Source organism: Choloepus didactylus, chromosome 4, assembly GCF_015220235.1.
Source record: "Choloepus didactylus isolate mChoDid1 chromosome 4, mChoDid1.pri, whole genome shotgun sequence".
NCBI classification, from domain to species: domain Eukaryota; kingdom Metazoa; phylum Chordata; class Mammalia; order Pilosa; family Megalonychidae; genus Choloepus; species Choloepus didactylus.
The window spans coordinates 53102246-53128316 of record NC_051310.1 but is presented as its reverse complement, the minus strand read 5'-3'; the positions used below and the strand labels follow the sequence as shown (position 1 = coordinate 53128316).

The 26071-nt window shown below is 39.0% G+C and overlaps 1 pseudogene; it reads right to left on the bottom strand.

Moving 5' to 3' along the window:
• Positions 1–5258: 5258 nt before the first annotated feature.
• Positions 5259–6011, bottom strand: LOC119532628 (annotated as a pseudogene).
• Positions 6012–26071: the final 20060 nt, after the last annotated feature.

Genomic DNA, 26071 nt, shown 5'->3' with positions numbered 1-26071 from the left:
GTTCCTCTATCTAGTAAAATATACATCAAAAGCAATACTGCATTCCTGGAGGGATTTCAGAGATTAGTGCCACCATCAAGGACTTGAAGGATGTGGGGATGGTGATTCTCATCACATCCACATTCAGCTTTCCCACTGGCCTGTGAAGAAAATAGATGGATCTTGGAGGATGACAGTGGATTATTGTAAACTTAACCAGGTGGTGACTTTAATTGCAGCTACTATTCCAGGTGTGATATCATTATTTGAGCAAATTAAGACATCCCTTGGCACCTAGTGTGCAGCTATTGATCTGGAAAAGGCTTTTTTCTCTCAATTTCTGTTAGTAAAGACCACCAGAAACAGTTTGCTTTCAACTGACAAGACCAGCAATGCATATTCACCATCCTACCTCAGGGATATATCAACTTCCAAGCCCTATGCCATAATCTAGTCAGCAGGGACCTTGGTCAAATTTCCTTCCCACAAGATATTACACTAGTCCGTTATATTGTTGATATCATGTTGATTGGACCTACTGAGCAAGATGTGGCAACTACTCTAGACTTACTGGTAAGGTATTTGCATGTCAGAGGGTGTTACATAAACCAAACAAAAATTCAGGGTCCTTCCACCTCAGTGAAATTTCTAGGTGTCCAGTGGTGTAGGGCATGTCGAGATATCCCTTCTAAGGTGAAGGATAAGCTGTTGCACCTGGCCCCTCCTACAACCAAAACAGAGACACAATGCCTAGTTGGTCTCTTTGGATTTTGGAGACAACATATTCCCCATTTGGGTGTGCTACTTTGGCCCTTTTACTGACTGACCTGGAAAGCTGCTAGTTTTGAGTGGGGGTGGGAACAAGCAGAGCCTCTAAATCAGGTCCAGACTGCTGTGCAAGCTGCTCTGCCACTTGGGCCATATGATCCAGCAGATTCAATGGTACTGGAGGTGTCAGTGGCAAATAGAGATGCTGTCTGGAGCCTTTGGCGGGCTTCTAAAGAAGAATCACAGCACAGACCCTTGGGATTTGGGAGCAAAGCCCAGCCAATCCCTGCAGATAATTACTTTCCTTTTGAGAGCAGCTTTTGGCCTGCTACTGTGCCTTCGTAGAGACTGAATGCTTAACCATGGGCTGCCATGAGTTACCATGAGACCTGAATTTCCCATCATGAACTGGGTGTTGTCTGACTCATAAAGCCATAAAGTTGGGCATGCTTAGCAGCACTCCATCATAAAATGGAAGTGGTTATATACAAGATAGGGCTTGAGTAGGCTGTGAACGTACAAATAATTTACATGAGGAAGTGGCCCAAATGCCCACAGCATTCCTGCCACATTAAATTCTCTTTCCCAGCCCACAGCTATGACCTATTGGGGAATTCCTTATGACCAATTGACTTGAGGAAGAGAAAACTCAGGCCTGAGTTACAGATGGTTCTACATTATGTACAGGAACCACCCCAAAATGGACAGCTATAGCACTACAACACCTTTCTGGGACATCCCTGAAGGACAGTGGTGAATAGAAATCTTCCCAGTAGGCATAACTTCAAGTAATGCACTTAGTTGTTCATTTTACTTGGAAGGAGAAATAGCCAGAGGTGAGTTTATATACTGATTCATGGGCTGCAGCCAATGGTTGGCTGGATGGTCAGGGATTTGGAAGGAGCCTGATTAGAAAATTGGTGACAAAAAGGTCTGGGGGAGACATATGTGGATAGAACTTTCTGAGTGGGCAAAAAAACAAAGACCAATTCTGTGGATACCCAGTGGGCTTCTTTCCCCAGCTGCTCTTGTCATTGCCTAATGGACTCAAGAATGAAGAGGGTGTGGTACTAGGGATGGAGGTTATGCATGGGCTCAGCAACATGGACTTCCACTCACCAAGGCCAACCTGGCTACAGCTGCTGCTGAGTGCCCAATTTGCCAACAGTAGAGACCAACACTAAATCCCTCCTGATATGAGTATGTTTGTATATATACATAAAGTAAATATCTTCTCTTTCTTCCCTATCTTATTCCCCTATCATATGACGTAAGTTGTATTGGCTTCATATTGTAGTACTTAAATTATAGGGTATCAAGTTTGAGTGAATATTACCCAAGGACTTGCACCCTGTTCTCCGGAAAGTTAGCATGTTTCCAGCTGCATGTAGGACAGTTGAGCATTGCTAGGCAAAAGTATCATTGTTATTGTTTTTATTTAGAGACTAAGTATGCTTTAAGGAGGTGGGTGTGACTGCCAAGTTGACACAGGGTGGATTATGACGTTTGAGTTCATGTGTCAACTTGGCCAGGTCCAGTTGTTTGGTCAAGCAAGCATTGGCCCGATTGTTACTGTAAGGATATTTTGTGGACTTAAATCATCAGTAAGTTGATTACATCTACAGCTGATTATATCTACAATCAACTGAGGGGATTGCCTTCGACAATGAGAGAAGTCTCATCCAATAAGTTGAAGGTTTTAAAAGGAGTAGTGAGGATTTCCGCAGTCAGAAGGGAGAATTTCCATCTCTACTTCAGCCAGCCAGCTTCTCCTAGAGAATTTATCAAAAACTTTCATTGGAGTTTCCAGCTTGGCCTGCCCAATGGAATTTGGACTTGCCCATCCCCAGTCATGTGAAATAAATCCTATTAAAAATTTCGTAATATTTACTATACATATATACATATATATACATATACATATACATATATATATAGAGAGAGAATCTCTTGTGGGTTTTGTTTCTCTAGCAAACACTGACTAAAACACCTATATATTTCTTTTAGCTTTTAAGTGATTGCTTTCATGTTTACCAAATGCATCTTTACTTTATCACCATTGTTTTAATTTTCTAAGCTGCTCCAGCAAATACCATGAAATGGGTTGTCTTAAACAATGGGAATTTATTATCTTACAGTTTTGAAGCCAGGAAAATGTTCAAATCACGGTACCATTAAAGTGATGATTTCCTCTTGAAGACTGGCTACTGGTGATCCCTGGCTCCTCTACCACATGGCAAGACATACGGTGCATCTGCTGGTCTCGCCCTTCTATTCCAGGTTTTGCTGATTTCAGCATCTTGTTCTCTCTGTCTTAATTTCATTCTCTTATAAATACCTCCAATAAGAGGATTAAGACCAATCCTGCATAAGATGGGTCTCACCGCAACTGAAGTAGCCTCTTCAAAAGGTCCCTCTTACAATGGATCCACACTCAAAGGGGTGGATTAAATTTAAGAACATATTTTTTAGGGGTACATGCAGCTTCAAACTGCTATAACCTTCAAATAACACCACATGTAATATAAAAACTTCAGAACATGATACTTTCCTTCCCCCCTTCCTTCCTTTGTTTTATCACAGTCATATATTTTACTTATTCTTATGCTATTCCACAATAGAATCTTATTACTTTTGCTTTAAACAGTCAATTATCTTGACTGAGGAAAAATACTCTTGTAATTGCCCACATATTTATCAATTCTTTATTTTTTGTGTAGATCTGAAGTTCCACGTGGTAACACTTTCCTTCCCTCTGAAGAGTTGCCTTTAATATTTCTTGTAGCACATATAAGTTGGTGATAAATTCTCCCAGTTTTGTCTGTTTGAAAAAGTCTCTGTATTTTATTCGTGATTTTTCTGTAAACCTACAACATCATGTTTCCCTCTGTCTTCTTGAACATATGGAGCATGTTTACAATAACTGGCATCCTTGTTCCATAGTCCCACCATGTGTGTCATTGGAAATAGTTTTATTGATTAATTTTGCTTTCAGTTATGTGTCATATTTTTCCACTTGTCTGCATGCCTGTTAATTTTGGATTGGATGTCGGATGTTGTGAGTTTTAGGGTTTTGGCTGCTGGATTTTGTTCTGGAGTATGTCTAATTTACTTTAAATCAGTTAAATCCTTTGAAACCTTGCTTTCAAATTTGTTAATGTGGGTCCAGAGCACTTTAGTCTAGGACTGGTTTAACCCCACTACTAAGGCTTCTGGGATTCTATTCAATACCCCATGTGTCACAAGGCCTTTCTACTCTGGTTGGTGAGAATATGAACTATTTCTAGCTCTGTGTGACCTCTGGAAATTATTCTTCCTACTCCTATCAGGGGTTGTTTCCCTGGTCTCTGGTAGTTTCCCCACACAGATAAGTAATTTGGTGTCTACCAAAAGTCTCAAGTGAAACCTCCTGTAGATTTGTGAAGCTTTTCCTCTGGTGTATAACTTCTGTCTGTATTTGAACTCATAAATTCCTGCTACCGTGGCCTCCTGAAATTCCAATCTCTCTCTCTTCAACTTGGTGAGATTTTGGAGCTCTGTCTGGGTTCTCCCTCCCTCCATTGCATCCTGGAAACAACTTCCAAGTTGTAAGCTGATGCAATCATTGGGATCATACTGGTTTTTCTCCTTTCTCAGGGATCACAAACCTATACTGCTTATTGTCGAGTATCTGAAAATCATTATTTCATATATTTTTTCTCAATTTTCTAGGTGTTCATAGGAGAAAGATAAATCTGGCCCATATTATTTTCTCAGGACTGGATACTGAGAGTGAGTGATTTTTAATTTTAGCTGTTCTACTGGGTATGTAGCAGTATCTCATTGGGTTTTTTTTTTTAGAATAATTACCTTGTACTGTATTGAATAAACAATAGCACATAATCTACAAGACAAGAGTTGACAAGACAAGCCAGTTTTTAAATAAGCATTTTGGAAGTAAGCTTCCATCATTCTAAACATTACTGTTAGAGAAAACATGTATAATCACACTGCAAAAATATTTTCCTTTGCATATACTTTAATTCCTTTAACCTTTTCAAATGTTTAAAACAAGTTGAGCTATTTCAATTGAATAGGCTTTGGGGCCAATCCCAATTGGTCCAGTTGAGAATGGTGGCAATTACATTTGGGGGAAGGGGTAGCCAAAGAACAATGAGAAAAGACAGGAAACCTGGTTACTGTATAGATGCCCCCATAAAGCTTGCTTGATGCAGATGTAAATTTCTTATTTTAAAATGACCTCTAAAATATATTCAAGATAAATAATAAATCAAAAAACATATCTTTGTAAACATATAGGCACTTGCACACACACACACACACACACACACACACACACACACACCCTTATCTCTATCTTTCTGAACATTTCTCTTTTCTGACACCTTTTTGAGGGGGGAAAAACAGAATAAATGGAGTCCCCAAAGAGTATATTCCAGTGTTTGATCACACTTTATGTTCAATTCATCTCTCCTATATAATGTTTAGTCCTGGTGCCACATTTTAAGAAATTAAATCCCCCATGTAGTCCATAAGATATTAACAAAATCTTCATCATCTACTGTCCCTATACTTAGACCTTCATAGTAATCTTCAAACTCACAATATGACACTTCATCAGACTTACTGTAAGCATCTTTTAATGTTTCTAGAAAAGATGATTTGATTTCTTCCTCTGTGGAATGACCTGAAATTACTTACGGGTGCTTCTTTGCACAATAACATTTTCTTCTGTCTATAATAGGCACACTGCCAGTTGAAATCTAGTTTCATAAATGACTTTCAAATAATGATTTCCTATATTCATTCATTTCACCAATAATGGCACATGTGCATTCTCCATACTCAAACTTGTCATTGCAATTGCCATTCAAAATCAACCACAATGACTCAAAATTCTTTTCAGACACTTCTAAATGAAATACTTACAGAGCTTGCTTAAAATCTGCCTTATCTGAAAGTCCATTCCCTTCCTTGTCCAATTGTTTAAAGTATTTTCCCAATCCAGTCAAAATATGAACACCTTTTTAATGCAGTTTTTCTTTTAGCACAGCTTGAATGGCCTTTAAGACCAGCTTATCATTGGCTTCTTGACTAATTCCATCATCTTCATGAGCCACAGAAGTTGTTTTAAGAGAATCCAAAGCTATCTGATCAATATTTGTGATTTGAAGTACAAACAATGTGTTTTCTTTTATGCTTTCTGGAAGGCTGGGATGATCAGAACTCAAAAATGTCAAGTTTGCACCAGGAGATGATCCCATGGTTGTGGCCAGCTATGGAAAGTGAACCACGTAAAAAAGAGCTCTCATTGGGTATTAACTTGCATTTCTCTGATAATTAATGATGCTGAAAATTTTTTGGTATCCTTATTGTCATTTGTATATATTCTTTGCTGAAACACGCATTAAAATATTTTGCCCATTTTTTATTCTGGAGTTGTAAAATTTCTTTATATATTCTAGATAGAAGTTTTTTGTTAGATAAATGTTTGCAAGTTTTTTCTTTCCAGTCTTTGTTGTGCTGTTTCAATTTATTAGCAGTGATTTTCAAAGAAGAAAAGATTTTAAATTTGATTACGTTGAGTACATCAGTATTTTTCTTTTTATGATTCATGCTTTTTGTATCTTTTCTAAGAACTTATTGCCTAAATGAAGATCAAAATTTTTTCTTCTTTGTTTTCTTCTAGATGTTTTATAGATTTTGCTCTTATGTTTATATCTACAATCCATTTATTTTAGTAATCTCCATTTGTTTTATTTTTATTGAGATTGTTCACAAACCATGTAATTATCCAAAGATCCAAATTTGATACAATCAGTTGCCCACAGTACCATCATACAGCTGTGCATCAATCACCATAATTAATTTTTTTTTCAATTTTTAGAACATTTTCATTACACCAGAAAAGAAATAAAGACAAAGAAAGGAACCTCAAATTCTCCCATACCCCTAACCAAACCCCCTCCATTATTGATTCATAGTATTGGTATAGTACATTTGTTACTGTTGATGAAAGAATGTTAAAATACTACAACTGTAATATATAGTTTGCAATAGATATATGATTTTTCCTATTTGCCCCTCTATTATTAACTTCTAGTTACAGTGTCATACATTTGCTCTAGTTTGTGAGAGAGATTTCTAATATTTGTACAGTTAATCATGGACATTGTTCACCACAAGATTCCCTGTTTTATACATTCCCATCTTTTAACCTCCAGCTTTCCTTCTGGTGACATACGTGACTCTGAGCTTACCCTTTCCACCACATTCACAGACCATTCAGCACTGTTAGTCATTCTCACAGTGTGCTGCCATCACCTCTGTCCACTTCCAAACTTTTAAGTTCACCATAGTTGAACATTCTGCTCATAATAAGCAACCGCTCCCCATTCTTTAGCCCTGTTCTATATCCTGATAACTTATACTTCATGTCTATGAATTTACATATTACAATTAGTTCATATCAGTGAGACCCTGCAATATTTGCCCTTATGTGTCTGTCTTATTTCGTTCAAAGTAGTGCCCTCAAGTTTTCTTCAAGAACCCATTTTTTTAGGACGGTTTTGCTGACACACCGTACATTCCATCCTAAGTAAACAATCGATGGTTCCCTGTGTAGTCACGTATTTATGTATCCACCACCATCACCACTATCTATATAAGGACATCTCCATTTCTTCCACAAAGCAGAAGGATTAGTCAAAGAAGTTAGAGAGACAAAAGAAAAAAAAAAAGAGAAAAAAAACCAAATATGATAGCTAGGAAGTGACAAAAGGAAATATAGCATTAAACCAAAGTAAAATAAAGAGTCAGACAACATCACCAATGCCAAGAGTCCCATACCCCTTCCCTATGTCCCCCCGCCATATGCATTTAGCTTTGGTATATTGCCTTTGTTACATTAAAGGAAGGATAATACAATGTTTCTGTTAATTATAGTCTCTAGTTTCCATTGATTTTATTTCCCCCCCAATCCCACCCTATTTTTAACACTTTGCAATGTTGACATTCATTTGTTCTCCTTCATGTAAAAACATATTTGTACCTTTTACCACAATCATTTAGCACCCTAGGTTTCACTGAGTTATACAGTTCCAGTCTTTATCTTTCCTCTTTATGGTGTCCCAAATGCTCCTAACTTTCCTCTTTCAACCATATTCACAGTCATCTTTGTTCAGTGTACTTATATTGCTGTGCTACTATCTCCCAAAATTGGGTTCCAAACCTCTCACTCCTGTCTTTTCCTATCTGTCTGTAGTGCTCCTTTTAGTGGTTCCTTTACAGCAGGTGTCTTGTTCACAAACTATGTCATTGTCTGTTTGTCCGAGAATATTTTAAGCTCCCCCTCATATTTGAAAGACAGTTTTGCTGGATATAGGATTCTTGGTTGGTGGTTTTTCTCCTTCAGTATCTTAAATATATCACACTACTTTCTTCTTGCCTTCATGGTTTCTGCTGAGAAATCTGCACATAGTCTCATCAAGCTTCCTTTGTATGTGATGGATCGCTTTTCTCCTGCTGCTTTCAGGATTCTCTCTTTGTCTTTGACATTTGATAACCTGATTATTAAGTGTCTTGGCATAGGCCTATTCAGATCTATTCTGTTTGGGCTACTCTGCACTTCTTGGAACTGTAGTTTTATGTCTTTCATAAGAGATGGGAAATTTTCATTGATTATTTCCTCCATTATTGCTTCTGCCCCTTTTTCCCTTCTCTCCTCCTTCTGGGACACCAGTGACACATACATTTCTTTTTTTTTTTTTTTTTTTTTTTTTAATCATCATTTTATTGAGATATATTCACATACCACGCAGTCATACAAAACAAATTGTACTTTCGATTGTTTACAGTACCATTACATAGTTGTACATTCATCACCTAAATCAATCCCTGACACCTTCATTAGCACACACACAAAAATAACAAGAATAATAATTAGAGTGAAAAAGAGCAATTGAAGTAAAAAAGAACACTAGGTACCTTTGTCTGTTTGTTTGCTTCCCCTACTTTTCTACACATCGATCCATAAACTAGACAAAGTGGAGTTTGGTCCTTATGGCATTCCCAATCCCACTGTCACCCCTCATAAGCTACATTTTTATACAACTGTCTTCGAGATTCATGGGTTCTGGGTTGTAGTTTAATAGTTTCAGGTATCCACCACCAGCTACCCCAATTCTTTAGAACCTAAAAAAGGTTGTCTAAAGTGTGCGTAAGAGTGCCCACCAGAGTGATCTCTCGGCTCGTTTTGGAATCTCTCTGCCACTGAAGCTTATTTCATTTCCTTTCACATCCCCCTTTTGGTCAAGAAGATGTTCTCCATCCCACGATGCCGGGTCTACATTCCTCCCCAGGAGTCATATTCCACGTTGCCAGGGAGATTCACTTCCCTGGGTGTCTGATCCCACGTAGGGGGGAGGGCAGTGATTTCACCTTTCAAGTTGGCTTAGCCAGAGAGAGAGGGCCACATCTGAGCAACAAAGAGGCATTCAGGAGGAGACTCTTAGGCACAAATACAGGGAGGCCTAGCCTCCCCTTTGCAGCAACCGTCTTCCCAAGGGTGAAACTTATGGTAGAGGGCTCAACCCATCAAACCACCAGTCCCCTATGTCTGTGGTCATGTTAGCAACCATGGAGGTGGGGTAGGCGAATACCCCTGCATTCTCCACAGGCTCCTCAAGGGGGCACTACATCTTTTTTTTTTTTTTTTTTTCCTTGTTTGTCTTTTTTCTTTTTTTTTTTTTAACTTTCCCTTCTTTTTTCAAATCAACTGTATGAAAAAAAAAGTTAAAAAGAAAACAAACATACAATAAAAGAACATTTCAAAGAGACCATAGCAAGGGAGTAAGAAAAAGACAACTAACCTAAGATAACTGCTTAACTTCCAACATGTTCCTACTTTACCCCAAGAAAGTTACATACTATAGCAACATTTCAGTGAACTTGTTCCTACTACATCCATCAGAAATTAACAGACCATAGTCATTTCTGGGCATCCCCAGAACGTTAAATAGCTTATCTGTTCTTCTTGGATTATTGTTCCCCCTTCCTTAATTGCTCTCTACTGCTAGATCCCCTACATTCTACATTATAAACCATTTGTTTTACATTTTTCAAAGTTCACATTAGTGGTAGCATATAATATTTCTCTTTTTGTGCCTGGCTTATTTCGCTCAGCATTATGTCTTCAAGGTTCATCCATGTTGTCATATGTTTCACCAGATCGTTCCTTCTTACTGCCGCGTAGTATTCCATCGTGTGTATATACCACATTTTATTTATCCACTCATCTGTTGATGGACATTTGGGTTGTTTCCATCTCTTGGCAATTGTGAATAATGCTGCTATGAACATTGGCGTGCAGATATCTGTTCGTGTCACTGCTTTCCGATCTTCCGGGTATATCCCGAGAAGTGCAATCGCTGGATCGAATGGTAGCTCTATCTCTAGTTTTCTAAGGAACTGCCAGACTGACTTCCAGAGTGGCTGAACCATTATACAGTCCCACCAACAATGAATAAGAGTTCCAATTTCTCCACATCCCCTCCAGCATTTGTAGTTTCCTGTTTGTTTAATGGCAGCCATTCTAACCGGTGTTAGATGGTATCTCATTGTGGTCTTAATTTGCATCTCTCTAATAGCTAGTGAAGCTGAACATTTTTTCATGTGTTTCTTGGCCATTTGTATTTCCTCTTCAGAGAACTGTCTTTTCATATCTTTTGCCCATTTTATAATTGGGCTGTCTGTACTATTGTCATTGAGTTGTAGGATTTCTTTGTATATGCAAGATATCAGTCTTTTGTCAGATACATGGTTTCCAAAAATTTTTTCCCATTGAGTTGGCTGCCTCTTTACCTTTTTGAGAAATTCCTTTGAGGTGCAGAAACTTCTAAGCTTGAGGAGTTCCCATTTATCTATTTTCTCTTTTGTTGCTTGTGCTTTGGGTGTAAAGTCTAGGAAGTGGCCTCCTAATACAAGGTCTTGAAGATGTTTTCCTACATTATCTTCTAGGAGTTTAATGGTACTTTCTTTTATATTGAGATCTTTGGTCCATTTTGAGTTAATTTTTGTGTAGGGGGTGAGGTAGGGGTCCTCTTTCATTCTTTTGGATATGGATATCCAACTCTCCCAGCCCCATTTGTTGAAAAGACCATTATGGCTCAGTTCGGTGACTTTGGGGGCCTTATCAAAGATCAGTCGGCCATAGATCTGAGGGTCTATCTCTGAATTCTCAATTCGATTCCATTGATCTATATGTCTATCTTTGTGCCAGTACCATGCTGTTTTGGCAACTGTGGCTTTATAATAAGCTTCAAAGTCAGGGAGTGTAAGTCCTCCCACTTCGTTTTTCTTTTTTAAAGTGTCTTTAGCAATTCGAGGCATCTTCCCTTTCCAAATAAATTTGATAACTATCTTTTCCAAGTCTGCAAAGTAGGTTGTTGGAATTTTCATTGGGATTGCATTGAATCTGTAGATGAGTTTGGGTAGAATTGACATCTTAATGACATTTAGCCTTCCTATCCATGAACATGGAATATTTTTCCATCTTTTAAGGTCCCCTTCTATTTCTTTTAGTAGAGTTATGTAGTTTTCTTTGTATAGGTCTTTTACATCTTTGGTTAAGTTTATTCCTAGGTACTTGATTTTTTTAGTTGCTATTGAAAATGGTATCTTTTTCTTGAGTGTCTCTTCAGTTTGTTCATTTCTAGCATATAGAAACATTACTGACTTATGTGCATTAATCTTGTATCCCGCTACTTTGCTAAATTTGTTTATTAGCTCTAGTAGGTGTATCGTTGATTTCTCAGGGTTTTCTAGATATAAGATCATATCATCTGCAAACAATGACAGTTTTACTTCTTCTTTTCCAATTTGGATGCCTTTTATTTCTTTGTCTTGCCGGATTGCCCTGGCTAGCACTTCCAGCACAATGTTGAATAACAGTGGTGACAGCGGGCATCCTTGTCTTGTTCCTGATCTTAGAGGGAAGGCTTTCAGTCTCTCACCATTGAGTACTATGCTGGCTGTGGGTTTTTCATATATGCTCTTTATCATGTTGAGGAAGTTTCCTTCAATTCCTACCTTTTGAAGTGTTTTTATCAAAAAGGGATGTTGGATTTTGTCAAATGCTTTTTCAGCATCTATTGAGATGATCAATTGATTTTTCCCTTTCGAGTTTTTAATGTGTTGTAATACATTGATTGTTTTTCTTATGTTGAACCATCCTTGCATGCCTGGAATGAACCCCACTTGGTCATGGTGTATGATTTTTTTAATGTGTCTTTGGATTCGATTTGCAAGTATTTTGTTGAGGATTTTTGCATCTATATTCATTAGGGAGATTGGCCGGTAGTTTTCCTTTTTTGTAGCATCTTTGCCTGGTTTTGGTATTAGATTGATGTTAGCTTCATAAAATGAATTAGGTAGTGTTCCATTTTTTTCAATGTTTTGAAAGAGTTTGAGTAAGATTGGTGTCAGTTCTTTCTGGAAAGTTTGGTAGAATTCCCCTGTGAAGCCATCTGGCCCTGGGCATTTATTTGTGGGAAGATTTTTGATGACTGATTGGATCTCTTTGCTTGTGATGGGTTGGTTGAGGTCTTCTATTTCTTCTCTGGTCAGTCTAGGTTGTTCATATGTTTCCAGGAAATTGTCCATTTCTTCTACATTATCCAGTTTGTTGCCATACAGTTGTTCATAATATCCTCTTATAATTTTTTTAATTTCTTCAGGATCTGCAGTTATGTCACCTTTTTCATTCATTATTTTGTTTATATGGGTCTTCTCTCTTTTTGATTTTGTCAGTCTAGCTAGGGGCTTGTCAATCTTGTTGATCTTCTCAAAGAACCAACTTTTGGTGATATTTATCCTTTCTATTGTTTTTTTGTTCTGTATGTCATTTATTTCTGCTTTAATCCTTGTTATTTCTTTTCTTCTACTTGGTTTAGGATTGGTTTGCTGTTCATTTTCTAGCTTCTTCAGTTGATCCATTAGTTCTTTGATTTTGGCTCTTTCTTCCTTTTTAATATATGCGTTTAGTGCTATAAATTTCCCCCTTAGCACTGCTTTTGCTGCATCCCATAGGTTTTGGTATGTTGTGTTCTCATTTTCATTCGTCTCTATATATTTAGCAATTTCTCTTGCTATTTCTTCTTTAACCCACTGATTGTTTAGGAGTGTGTTGTTTAACCTCCAGGTATTTGTGAATTTTCTAAGTCTCTGATGGTTATTGACTTCTAATTGTATTCCATTGTGGTCAGAGAATGTGCTTTGAATAATTTCAATCTTTTTAAATTTATTGAGGCTTGTTTTATGTCCCAGCATATGATCTATTCTGGAGAAAGTTCCGTGAGCACTAGAAAAGTATGTGTATCCTGTTGATTTGGGATGTAATGTCCTGTAGATGTCTGTTAAATCTAATTCATTTATCAGATTGTTTAGGTTTTCAATTTCCTTATTGGTCTTCTGTCTGGTTGATCTATCTATAGGAGAGAGTGATGTGTTGAAGTCTCCCACAATTATTGTGGAAACATCAATTGCTTCCTTTAGTTTTGCCAAAGTTTCTCTCATGTATTTTGTGGCACCTTGATTGGGTGCATAGACATTTACGATTGTTATTTCTTCTTGCTGAATTGCCCCTTTTATTAGTATGTAGTGGCCTTCTTTGTCTCTCAAAACATCCCTGCATTTGAAGTCTATTTTATCTGAGATTAATATTGCTACACCTGCTTTTTTTTGGCTGTAGCTTGCATGAAATATTTTTTTCCATCCTTTCACTTTCAGTTTCTTTGTGTCCCTGTGTCTAAGATGAGTCTCTTGTATGCAACATATTGATGGTTCATTTTTTTTGATCCATTCTGCGAATCTATATCTTTTAATTGGGGAGTTTAATCCATTTACATTCAACGTTAAAACCGTGAAGGCATTTCTTGAATCGGCCATCTTATCCTTTGGATTATGTTTGCCATATTTTTCCCTCTCTCTATTAATATCCTTTATTGTACCCATACCGAATCTCTTTAGTACTGAACCTTTCTCCAAGTCTCTCTGTCCTGTCTTTGTTTGTCTGTCTGTAGGGCTCCCTTTAGTATCTCCAGTAGGGCAGGTCTCTTGTTAGCAAATTCTCTCAGCATTTCTTTGTCTGTGAAAAATTTAAGCTCTCCCTCAAATTTGAAGGAGAGCTTTGCTGGATAAAGTATTCTTGGCTGGAAATTCCTCTCACTCAGAATTTTAAATATATCGTGCCACTGCCTTCTCGCCTCCATGGTGGCTGCTGAGTAGTCACTACTTAGTCTTATGCTGTTTCCTTTGTATGTGGTGAATTGCTTTTCTCTTGCTGCTTTCAGAACTTGCTCCTTCTCTTCTATGTTTGACAGTGTGATCAGTATATGTCTCGGAGTGGGTTTTTTTGGATTTATTCTATTTGGAGTTCGCTGAGCATTTATGATTTGTGTATTTATGTTGTTTAGAAGATTTGGGAAGTTTTCCCCAACAATTTCTTTGAATACTCTTCCTAGACCTTTACCCTTTTCTTCCCCTTCTGGGACACCAATGAGTCTTATATTCGGACGTTTCATATTATCTATCATATCCCTGAGGTCCATTTCGAGTTTTTCAATTTTTTTCCCCATTCTTTCTTTTATGTTTTCATTTTCCATTCTGTCATCTTCCAGGTCACTGATTCGTTGTTCAACTTCCTCTAGTCTTGTACTATGAGTGTCCAGAATCTTTTTAATTTGGTCAACAGTTTCTTTAATTTCCATAAGATCATCCATTTTTTTATTTAGTCTTGCAATGTCTTCTTTATGCTCTTCTAGGGTCTTCTTGATTTCCTTCATATCCCGTACTAGGGTCTCATTGTTCATCTTTAGTTCTTTGAGTAGCTGCTCTAGGTGTGTCTCTTCTGGTCTTTTGATTTGGGTGCTTGGGCTTGGGTTATCCATATCGTCTGGTTTTTTCATATGCTTTATAATTTTCTGTTGTTTTTGGCCTCGTGGCATTTGCTGACCTTGATAGGGTTCTTTTAGGGTTTGTAGACCAGTTGAAGTCCTTATCTCTAATTTATCAGATCTACAGCTTCGTGGAGTACACTTTCTCTAACTAACCAGCAGGTGGCGTCCACGAGCCACCTGTTCTCCACAAGCCAGATCTCCCCTGCTTAGCCTTTTTGGTGAGTGGGGGAGTGAGTCTTGTGGGGCCCAATTGGTGTCCCAAGCTTGCGTGTGTAGTTGGTGTTGCCTGCCCTGTATGTGGGGCGTGTTTCTGGGCAGTCGGGGAGGGGGGGTGGCCCTAACAATCAAATCTCCCTGATGATCCTAGAGTTTTAAAGCTACTGCAATAGTCTAATCCTTCAGTTCAGTCCTGCCACAGTTTGTCTCTGCCACTGACCCACAAGTCTTTGGTATTGGCGTATGGCTCCTGAGACTTGCAAGTGGGCCCCTCTTCCAGGCTGTGCACCCCGGGTCCTCTGTTGAGGGATGACTGTGCTATGTCGCAGGTGAGTGCCGTCCCCCCAGGGCAGTTCTGGGCTGCTGGGCTGTGTTGGGAGGCTCCCAGTCTGCTCAAATGATGGCTGAATGGGGCTCTGTTAATTCACACTGCTCCCCCTTCCCAGCTCTGGGACATTCAGCTGAGGTTGCAGGGAAGGCTAATGTCCACGCCCAGTTTTGTGGTGTGTGCCTGTTATTTGAAGCACTTCCGTCACACTGGGTTGTCTGGGGCAGCTCTGGGCTATGGGGCTGGCGATGGGCAGGAGTGTTTCCTGTCCACCAGGATGGTGGCTGTGAGCGGACACCCCCCTTTTCTTGGGAAGTTGTGTTGTTTAGTGAATTTTCTCAGCCACTGGATTATTGCCTTTTGTCTCAGAGCTCTCTTAGTTCTGCTCTTGACTTGACGTGCCCAAATTTCAATTCTTTGAAGCTTTCTGTATTGAGCTTCTTAGAGTAATTGTTTTAGAAAAAGCAAAAAGGATTTAAAAAAAAAAAAAAAAAAAAAAAACGGCCCACCACAGAGATCTAATGGGTTATTGAAATGATAATAGACAAAGCAACCAGGGCCATTAAGGAAAAGTGCCCAGGGCAGAGAGATCAGCCTTGCTTCGGGATTTGCATATGCGCCTCAAGGCCTGATCTCCGCCCTTCCCCTTTCTGTGTTCACCAGAACTCCAAAAATCCTCTGCTTTTATTTTGGAGTTTTTCGTGTTGTTTTTTTTTCTATGCCTGTCTCCTCTCTGCTGGGCTGGCTGCTCTCAGAGTCTCTGGTGTCTGGCCTCAGTCTATCTATGGTTGGAGTTTGAATCAGTAGAATGAGTTTCCGTTAAGAGCAGCCACTGCAATTCTCCCTTCTCCTTCCTGGAGCTGACAGCCCCTCCTCCCCCGGGACTGAGCCTGGCAGGGAGGGGCGCGGGTCCCCTGGCCGCAAAAACTTACAGATTTCGCTGATCTCAGCAGTTCCACGTTTTCATGAGTGTTGTATGAAGTATGCCCAAAGACAGATTGCTCTGTGGTGTCCAGTCCACGCAGTTCCTGGCTTTTTACCTACTTTCCTGGAGGAGTAACTAAAACATACAGCTCACCAGTCTGCCATCTTGCCCCGCCTCTCTGACACATACATTTCTGAGTTTCATGTTGTTGTTCAATTCCTGGGGACATTGCTCATATTTTTCCATTTTTTTCTCTACCTGCTCTTCTGTGTGTAGGCTTTCAGGTGTCTTGTCCTCCAATTCCTGAGGGTTTTCTTCTGCCTCTTGAGATCTGCTGTTATATGTCTCCATTGTGTCTTTCATCTCTTGTATTGTGCCTTTCATTTCCACAGATTCTGCCAGTTTTTTCAAAATTTCAATTTCTACCTTATGTATGCCCAGTATTTTCATTATATGCTTCATCTCTTTTGCCATATCTTCTCTAAACTTCTTGGATTGATTTAGGATTAGTTGTTTAAATTCCTGTATCTCAGTTGAAGGGTAAGTTTGTTCCTTTGACTGGGCCATAACTTTGTTTTTCTTAGTGTTGGTTGTAGTTTTCTGTTGTCTAGGCATCTGGTTTCCTTGGTTACACCAATCAGGTTTTCCCAGACCAGAACAGGCTCAGAGCTCAGATGGGGGAAATATTCAGTATCAGATCTCCCTGAGAGTGTGTCATAGAAGATTGATACACCCTTCGAGGACTCAAGCCACTATACTTTTCTGCCCAGCAGGTGGCATCTGTCAGCCTGTCACTCCAGAGCGGTGTAAGGAGGTGTGGCCCGTGGCTGTTTTCTCCTAGGCTCTGGAGTCTGGTTCTGAGTGGAAGGCAGGTAGTAGAGTTTGGCACCACCTTTTTCTTCTTAGGGAAGATATACCCCTTTTGGAACTATCATTTGCATTCAAGTAGTCGCTCTGACTCTGCTATCTCCATCATTGTCTGGGTCAGAAAGCTGTGAACTGAAAATGGCTGAGGCTTTCTCCACTGAGCTGAAAAAGGGACAGAAAGCCCCCCTTCATGGCCAGTCCATGGGCACCCTCAGTTTCACCCATTGGCCAGAGATAGCACCCAGTCCTCTGGGCTCCCCCTCCCTCCCAGAGAGGTCCTCCAGCTCTCCAAGGTCAGTTGTCACCAAAAACCTCTGTTTGCTTGTTGGGGATTCGTAACTTGTATAAAGCAGTCAACATTTGTTAATTAAAAACTCAGCTGAAGCTGGACTGAGGTATATTCGCTTGTTCAGAGAGTGCTGCTCTCTATTTCAGTGAGGCTTTGCAGTTTGGGCTGCCGTGGGGGAGGGGCTCTCAGCGTGGGTCCGCAGTTTTTACTTACAGATTTAATGATGCGATTTCGGGCATTCCTCCTAATCCAGGTTGGTGTATGATGTGTGGACAGTTACATTGGTCCCCTAGCAGTTATTCCAGATCATTTACTAGTTGTTCCTGGTTGTTTATTAGTTGTTCTGGGGGACTAACTGGCTTTAATTCCTCTCTAAGCTGCCATCTTCTTCCAACCTCCTATCTACAATCCATTTTAAGTTAACTGTTTTTGTCATGTGAGATAAGTGCCAAGATTTTTTTTTTACCATAGGGATATCAATTGCACCAGTTAGTTGTTAAAAAACCTATCCTTACCCTATTGAATTATTTTGGCACCTTTGTCAAAAGGTGAATTTCTCATTTCCTCCTTCACTCTCTCATATATGCCTGCTTCTCTCTTTCTCTCCTCATCCTCTCTTGTCTGTTTTCCATCATCTATCCACTGACCCATTCACCTGCTCATCCATCCTTCCATCCATCCATCCATCCATCCATCCATCCTCCATCTACTCATCCCCTCTCTTGCTTAAAAAAAAATTAAGGCTTCAGATGACAATGCTCAGCTTTCAGTGATAGAAAACCCTTAATCATGTTATAGTACCATAACTAGTAGAGGGAATATAACATGGAACTTCTAATTTTTATCATGTGTTAACAGGTACAGAGAATTTTACTGGAGTGGTTGCTTAAGCCCCCAAACAACAGTTTCCCCCAAAAGATTCATAAAGTAACATTTTTAAATTAAAATGTCAGGCTATGACTTAAAAGGCACACATGGAAGTCAAGACTATTTTTTATTTAATGCAAAATGATGTCAATTAAATTTAGTTTTAAGGAGTGATCTGGGGTGGGAAAGTCCAAATGAAACCCATATATTTTTAGAATTACATTTTGAAAAAGTAATCCTTCTAAAACAGTTTGAAAAGTTGCTGTGAAAATCCTTTTGACAATTTGAAGAGCCATTATTAGAAAAAATGCTATATTTCACTATCATTAAGTTTTCTATGGTGCGTTACTGCCTTTAATTACTATACTAACTTTTAAACAATATTAACTTTAAATATAAAGAGGGGGAGGAGGAAAGGAGCCATCTGGAGTTTGTTTCTGTTGGAGGCAAGATTTCTAATTGTATTTAGTTATCCTTTTGCTGAATCTTTATTGCTTACTCAAAAGTTTTCTGTTTGTAAGATAATCATAGTATTAGAATATTATGGATAACGTTTTATTGAAGAGAGAGTTATAGTTTGAAAAACAGTTTGTCTACCCTTTATCCTGTTTGATCATCATAATATTCATTAATTCAACAAACATTTATTGAGTGTCTACACTGTGCCAGACACTGAAGATAAAATGATGAAGAAGATGGTTTTATATTTTGTCTGTTTTCTGGTATTTCCCAAATTTATATCTTCAGCCTATATATCCTTCCTTGAATTACCTAGTCAGTATGTCTAACTGCTTATTTTTTAAAATTCAGTTTTATTGAGATATATTCACATACCATATAAATATCCGCATAACTTCTTATTTAACATCTCCACTTGGATTTCTAATTAATTAATTAATGTGTCTAAAACCAAACTCCTCATTCCTGCCCCCACCCCTTTATTATCAGTCTACTCCTTCCCAAACCTTCCCATCTCTGTTCCAGTTTTTCTGGCAAAAACCTTGAGGACATCTCTGATTCCTTCCTTTTCCCCCAGCCCCACACTCATCTGTTAGGAAATCTTGTAGCATCTAACCTTAAAAATATATCTGAATCGAAGTCCTTCTCATCACCACCACTGCTACCACCCCATTCAAAGCACTTTTATTTCTTATCAGATTTTATTATAGCCTCCAAAGAGGTCACTCTGCTTCCAGCCAAGCCATTCTTCACACAACAGGGGTAGCGAGGCTGATAAAACAGAAGTCACTCCTCCATCTAAAACAAACCACTCTTCCCTTTTCCCTTGTAATAAAGTCCAAATCCCTTACCATAAATTACAAGTTGCTCTAGGAGCCGGGTTCTACCTCCCATTCCATCCCTTCCCACTTCTTGCTCCTTGCTTGCTCAGGCATACTAACCTTGCTGGTCTTAGAACAATAAAGTAGTATTGGCAGTGTACTCCCACTTTCTGGAACACACTACCTCCAGATATCTGCAGGTCTTGCATCTTCATTTTATTCAGGTCTCTGTTCAAATATTCCTTAATCAGAGAGGACTTTCCTGAGTACCCTATATAAAATTATACCCTATATATAATTGCACCCTCTAACATTCTTTTGTATTCCCTTAACCTGATTTGTTCTTCTTCAAAGCACCTACTACTACCTGCATATTTGTTCAAGACTTGACATCTCCATTAGAAAACAGGGACTTGATTTCTTTCTAATGTTCCCCAATGCAGTAAACAGTGTTGGTGCTTAGAAGCCACTAAAAATATTTGTTGAATTAATAAATAAAAGCATAAAAGGCCCTTATCCTCATATTCCTTACACTCTATTTGAGGGAAACAGGAATTAACAAAAAAGCAGATTTGGGGGTAGGGATTGGAAATGGGTGATGTCACGGAGAGTAGCTATGACGGTTGGAAGGGAGATATTTTAGGTGGGACCCTTCTCTGAGAAGGTGGTATTTAAACTGCCAGCTTTGAAGCAGAATCTATTTTTCCATTTTATGGGTCAGGAAACTGAGCCTCAGAGAGGCCGTGTGCCTTTCTGTATCTGGTAAATGGTAATAGTGAGTTTAAAATCCCAAACTGACCACATCTGTTGTTCTTCCTGTTAAACTTGAAAGACTTTTGTAACTAAAATGGCTAAAATGCAACACTTGCAACAAACAAACAAACAAAACGTATCTGTGCTAACTTTAAAGCAAGAATCACCACCCAGCCTAGGCAGATTGGCCACTGGCCACATGGAGACAGTTGGAGAACATATTTAGTTTTTGCTGTTTCATTTTATATTCAAATTTTGCATTTAAGATTAGTAAGCATGGAGCTCAGCCCTAAAAAGGAAAATTCCTGATTGTTCTCATTCAGACAGCCACTTCTTAAAAGTCATTTCTCTCAATCCCATGAAATAGTCCCAAAGGACTGATCTCTGATTACACAGTGCTGAGCTTGTCTTCATGTCTCTGGAATGCTGCTCCAGGATTTCTGTTTTAAATGGTCAAATCATGCTTGTTGTTTTCAAGTCTCTCAGTTTTTTCTCAAATACAGAGACGTCGAGCAAGGTCGAATTCTCCCTGGTGTCATTCCTGCTTCCTGCAGTGAACGGTAATCCTGTGTCTGAGACACGGAGGCTCCCTGTTGCTTTGCTAATATCCCATGAGCCCTTGGGAAAGCTTGATTGATAACGTTTGTGGAAAAAAGTAAAAATCAAAAAACAAAACAAAACAAAATTACTGAGATGACCCTTTCTAGTAATGGCTTGAGGCCTGACTTGGAATGTACCCTACAGCACAAAACTTTGAGAGAAGAAGCAAAAATTCAAACTAGTTGACCCTAGTGCTTAACAATTCCCCTATTTACTACCTGTGTTTTCTTTCTCTAGTTTTCCTTTTTACACACATGACAATTAATTTCTAGGCCCTTTCCCAATACGTGATATAAAAAGAGGGGTTGGGGGAGAATAAAGCAAAGGCTGAACAATTCCTAGAGAAAGGAATGCGTTTAAGAATAAATGTAAGGAAAAGGGCATTATTTGTCTCTTTCCCTTTTTAATTGTTGTGCTTATGTTTCAAAGAAAAAGAAAGGTTGACTGTAGATTGATGCTAATAAAACTGGTTTTAGGTGTTAGTAAAGAAAAAAAGAGATTACTAAGGTCTCTGACAATGAGAAAAAGAGACAGACATGGTAGAATCAGAGAAACAGGAAATAGTTAACTAGAAAGTCCAGCTAAGAAAATTCTTATGCAGGAAAGAAAGGAGAGACATCTCAAGGCCTATGATACAGGAAAGGAAAGCAGAGCAGAGGAACAGAACTGTCACAGATTTGGAGTGTGGAAATGTGTATTCTGGGTGTTGGTGTGTGTGTGCGTGTGTGTGTGTGTGTGTGTGTGCATGGGTTTACTGGGGAGAACCACTACATGAAACTAGAGAGCAAGTGTGTGCTCTAATTGGCTTCTCTAATGGGTGTTGCAGGTGGGCCTTTTAGCATGCTGGAAATAATGGTGCTATGTATTCTTGATAGAAATAATTTAGTGAAAGCACATGATTGCTACATGCAATTAGAAGTTGGAATAAAACATGATTGCTGTTTTCATATGTAGGATTATATTATAATTAAATGAAACAGCAACAAGAAGTGTGTGTAAATTATATTCCTGGCCTGAGTGAAAAATAGGAAAAAGCAGCGGTGGACCTGGAGCAGTGGGGAGGCCCTGGCTGTGGGCTATTTGTTCCGGGAAATCCTGGCACCTTGCTTGGGTGCTGAAGCTGTTGGAGAGTTGGCCATTTGGGTAGAAGGGTAGGTTAGAAAACTGCCAGGATCCTGCCTTGGAATCATCAAAAACTAAGCTCTCAGTTTAGGGAGAAGCATGGCTCCTGTAACCAGGCTGATACTTTATAAGAGGATTATCCTGTAAATATCAGACTGTGCCTTCCTAAATCAGTTTTCCCAGTGGAGTTCTGTTTGCACTGGCATATAGATTTGGCCAGGGAAACACTGCTCACCCACCTCCCTACCATTTAATGACATTCTGATTCTGACCACCTCTCTCTTGCTGTCTCTTTCTTTCCTTTGCTTGAAGCCAAAAAATAATTGGTTGATTGTTCCTCATTAAGTGGTAACTATTCATTATTAACTTAAGTAATTTGTGTCTCAGGGTGTGAGAATGAGAATTCAGTGCACACTGTAGAGAGATTTATGGTTAACATTTGATGCATTATTGTATTAAGAGAACCAAGGAACAGACATGTTGAATTTGAGAAACCAATGGAACATCCAAGTTGCAGTGTCTAGGAGATGGTTGGTTTACATACCAGGAGCTCAAGAAATAGGACAGAGCTGGGGATAGAAATATAGGAGTCATCAGCATATATGGGTGTTGAAATTAAGCTATAGGAATAGATGAGATAACCCAGGACAAATGGAGGGAATGAAAATCTGGTCAAGGATAGATCACTGGAGAACTCCAATTTTAGTGGTGAGTGGAAGCAGAGGATTCCAAAAAGAGAAGCTAAAGAAGTAACCAGGGAAATAGCAGGAAAAGCAGGAATTGGAATCATGAAAGCTAACAGAGAAGATTTAAGAAGTAGGGAGAGAGCACAAAGTAGCAGAGAGTAACAGATGGTATCAATGCTACAAAGACAATAAAGACTGAAAGAAAACATTGAAATCCAAATGGATTGAATTTGAAAGTGATAAATGAGATAAAAGTGCTAGCTCCAACAGGCATGTGTCTAATGCTTTAAAATGCTTCAAGCCAGTATGATTCTGCCCCAGAAATGAAGCTGGGCTAGTCTGTGTTTTTACACTTGACCTAGCTCTTGTAATCTTACTTTGCTAGCTCCTGATTTTTGACTCCTGGTTACAGCTCTTGCTGTTTTTCTACTTGAACATCTTGTCATTGATCTCAGCATCTATTAAAGTACTAGTTACCAAGCTGGCTGGTAAGTTTCTCTTTAGACCATCCTGATTTCAGTCTCCTTGTTCAGGAAAGAAACTGGGTCCACTGACGACCAGGCATTTGGGCAACAAATTTTGTGGGAATGGAGGAGCCAGTGAGGACTGACTAATGGAGTGGCAGGAGCAGGCATCTGAGAGAGTGCAGTCTCATGGCTCTCATTTCCTGGAAGGAAGAGAGACAGATATGGGAGATAAAGGGACAAATGGGCCCAACATGTCATCACCATACAAGGCCTGCCTGAGAAGGGAGGCTTATCAATGTCCTAGCTTCCTGCCAGGGTAGGTTTGCAATGGAGGAATGGATTTTGAGTAGCAGATTCAGAAATGGCAGATGGAATATGCCTATAAAATAACATATTAAGAATCATCTCAGAATGGCTACATCTGCCCCAACTTTATCCCCACCTCTGGGAGTCTCCTACCCCTTTTAAAGAGGATGCTTGTTCCAAGGATGCTCTTATTACTCTGAACACATTAGGTTCTCTAATCAGCCTAAAATCAAAGTGTCAGCTGGATTGTGTTCTTCTCTGAAGGCTCTGGGGTAAGAATCTGCTTCATTCGGGTTGTTGACAGAATCCCATCCCTTGCCGGCTGTCAGTCAGTGGCCATTCTCAGCTTCTAAGGCTGACCACATTCCTCATCACACAGCCCCCTCTATCTTCAACCCAGCACAGAGTGTTGGATCATTCTTATGCTTGGCATCTCTCTGACTTCCTCTTCTGCCACCAGCTAGAGAAGACTCTCTGCTTTTAAAAGGATCACCTAATTAAGCCTGGCCACACATATAAACATATAATCTATTTTAAGCTCAATTGATTGGTAATCTTAATTCCAGCTGCAAAATCCTTTTTGCCATACAACATGATGTAATCATGGGAGTGATGCCCCATCATATTTACAGGGGAGAGAATTATATAAGGGCAAGAGTTTTAGGGGGTCCTTCTCAGAATTCTGCCTTCCATGCTTGCACAGTTTCGATTCTTTTAAATGCCAAATTTAAGGACCAATGGATTTGCTCTTTGATACGGCCAAAAATCATTTTGTGAATGATAGGTGATGAATTAATTTTTTATTAAAAAAATGGATTTGACTATAAAGCAACATGAGCACTTTGCTTAAATGACCCATAAACAGGATCAGAAGACAATTTCAGCATGGGAGTTTTCTCATTTCACATGTTACTATGCTACTGCAAAGTGAATGTCTTTTGTGGGAACCAATTTGTTTGTCAAAAAAGAAATATTTTGAATGGAAGCATAGTGCATAAGTATGTGAAGCCCCAAATTCTCTTCCCCTGTTTTACATAGACTGGTCTCCTGGGTCCAACAGTTATTCACTAGCAATGGAATTTGTGTCTTAATTTCCCTTTCCCTCCCACCTGCAAGCAACATGGGGCCAAAGGGGTAAAATTCTTGTCTAGCTCAGCAATTCTAAAGAGGAACAAATCCTCCTGGGCACTATTTGGAGAGATAGTGAGAGGCAGCCTTTTGCTTTTCTGTGGAGTTTGGACAGGCTGTGCATCCAATGCAGGTGGGTGGTCTAAGTGATCTCCAGACAGTTTAACTCCTTGGGGTTTGGGATCCTGGAATATGCCTATTATTTCAGAAGTAACAGTTCTGGATGGTTTTCTGGAGGCAAAACCGCAGAATCAAAAATAATCTCATTAAAATAGGGGAGAGGCAGCTGAAGCCAAGGTCTAGAGGGAGCTGTTTTTCCTTGGACTTCCTTTATTTGACTTTCTTCAGCCAAAAAATAAAATAAATAACTAGGCCTACATGTTTTAACGAGTATGTGGGAAACCACCTTACAAAGTCTCTCTCCTCTCTGCTCTCTAGCTTTGTAAAGCTACGTAGAGAGATGGAAGGAGGGCAACAGGTGAGAAAGAAACATGGTCTCCCCTGACAAAACTACAGGATAATGTTATAAAGACCAAATTAGGGACAATCACTGGATGTAAGGCTTGGTGCTACATAAATATGCCAAATTTTGCTATAAAAGGGAGACTCAGGATATAGCTGTAAAAGATGAAAACTGTCTCAAAGAATAAGGTGATACAAACCCTATATTAGTGGCAGAATTTCTTAAATTTGCAAGCTTAGAATTTGTAAGACTTGCATTAAGTAGCTGAAAAGAAGAACTAATGCCTGATTAAGAATCTGAATGTTCCTTCAAGAGGTTAGCTTGGTATAATAGTGGGAATACTCTAAAATTTTTATATATGTGCATATATAGTTATACATACCTATATATTCATTTTTCAGATTTTTCTTTATTTGGTTCTGACCAAGATCCCCTCTCCACCTTCATGCACCTTATATAAACTGGTATTTTCTATTGTAATTTCATCAATGTGCTGGCCCTAAGATATATTGTCCATACTTTCATTGAAATGAATTAGGTAAATTAAATATTTAATGAAACTAGTTAAATACTAAGTTTATCAAACTCTTTTGCTAACTCTCCCTCTTCCTCTCCCTCTCCCTCTGGGCTGGGGTAAAAATTTCCAGGTTTAACACATAGTCTTTTCAGTCACATAACTTTAACCCACATAGTGGGTGGAGAATTTGTTCTCTGGTATCTTTGAAATACAAGAGCTAAAATTTAGTTTTCCATCTATTTAAAAATTACTTGCAAAATCTTTGGTGGCCCAGAGACTTAGTTATTATGAAGTGAGGAGAGAAATAACTTAGAAACAGTATAATGTAATGATTGAGAATATGGGCTTCAAAGTCAGAGAGACCTATTTACAAATCCTGGGCCCTGTTCTTAATACCTGTGAATCCTTGGGCAAATTACTTAACCATCCTGAGCCTGTTTCCTCACCCTAAATTGGGTATAATAATAGTGATGATGAATACTAAATAAGGTAATATGTAAAGCCAGAACATAGTAAACACTCAAGTATTAGCTGTTAATATTATTTTCCCAGCTC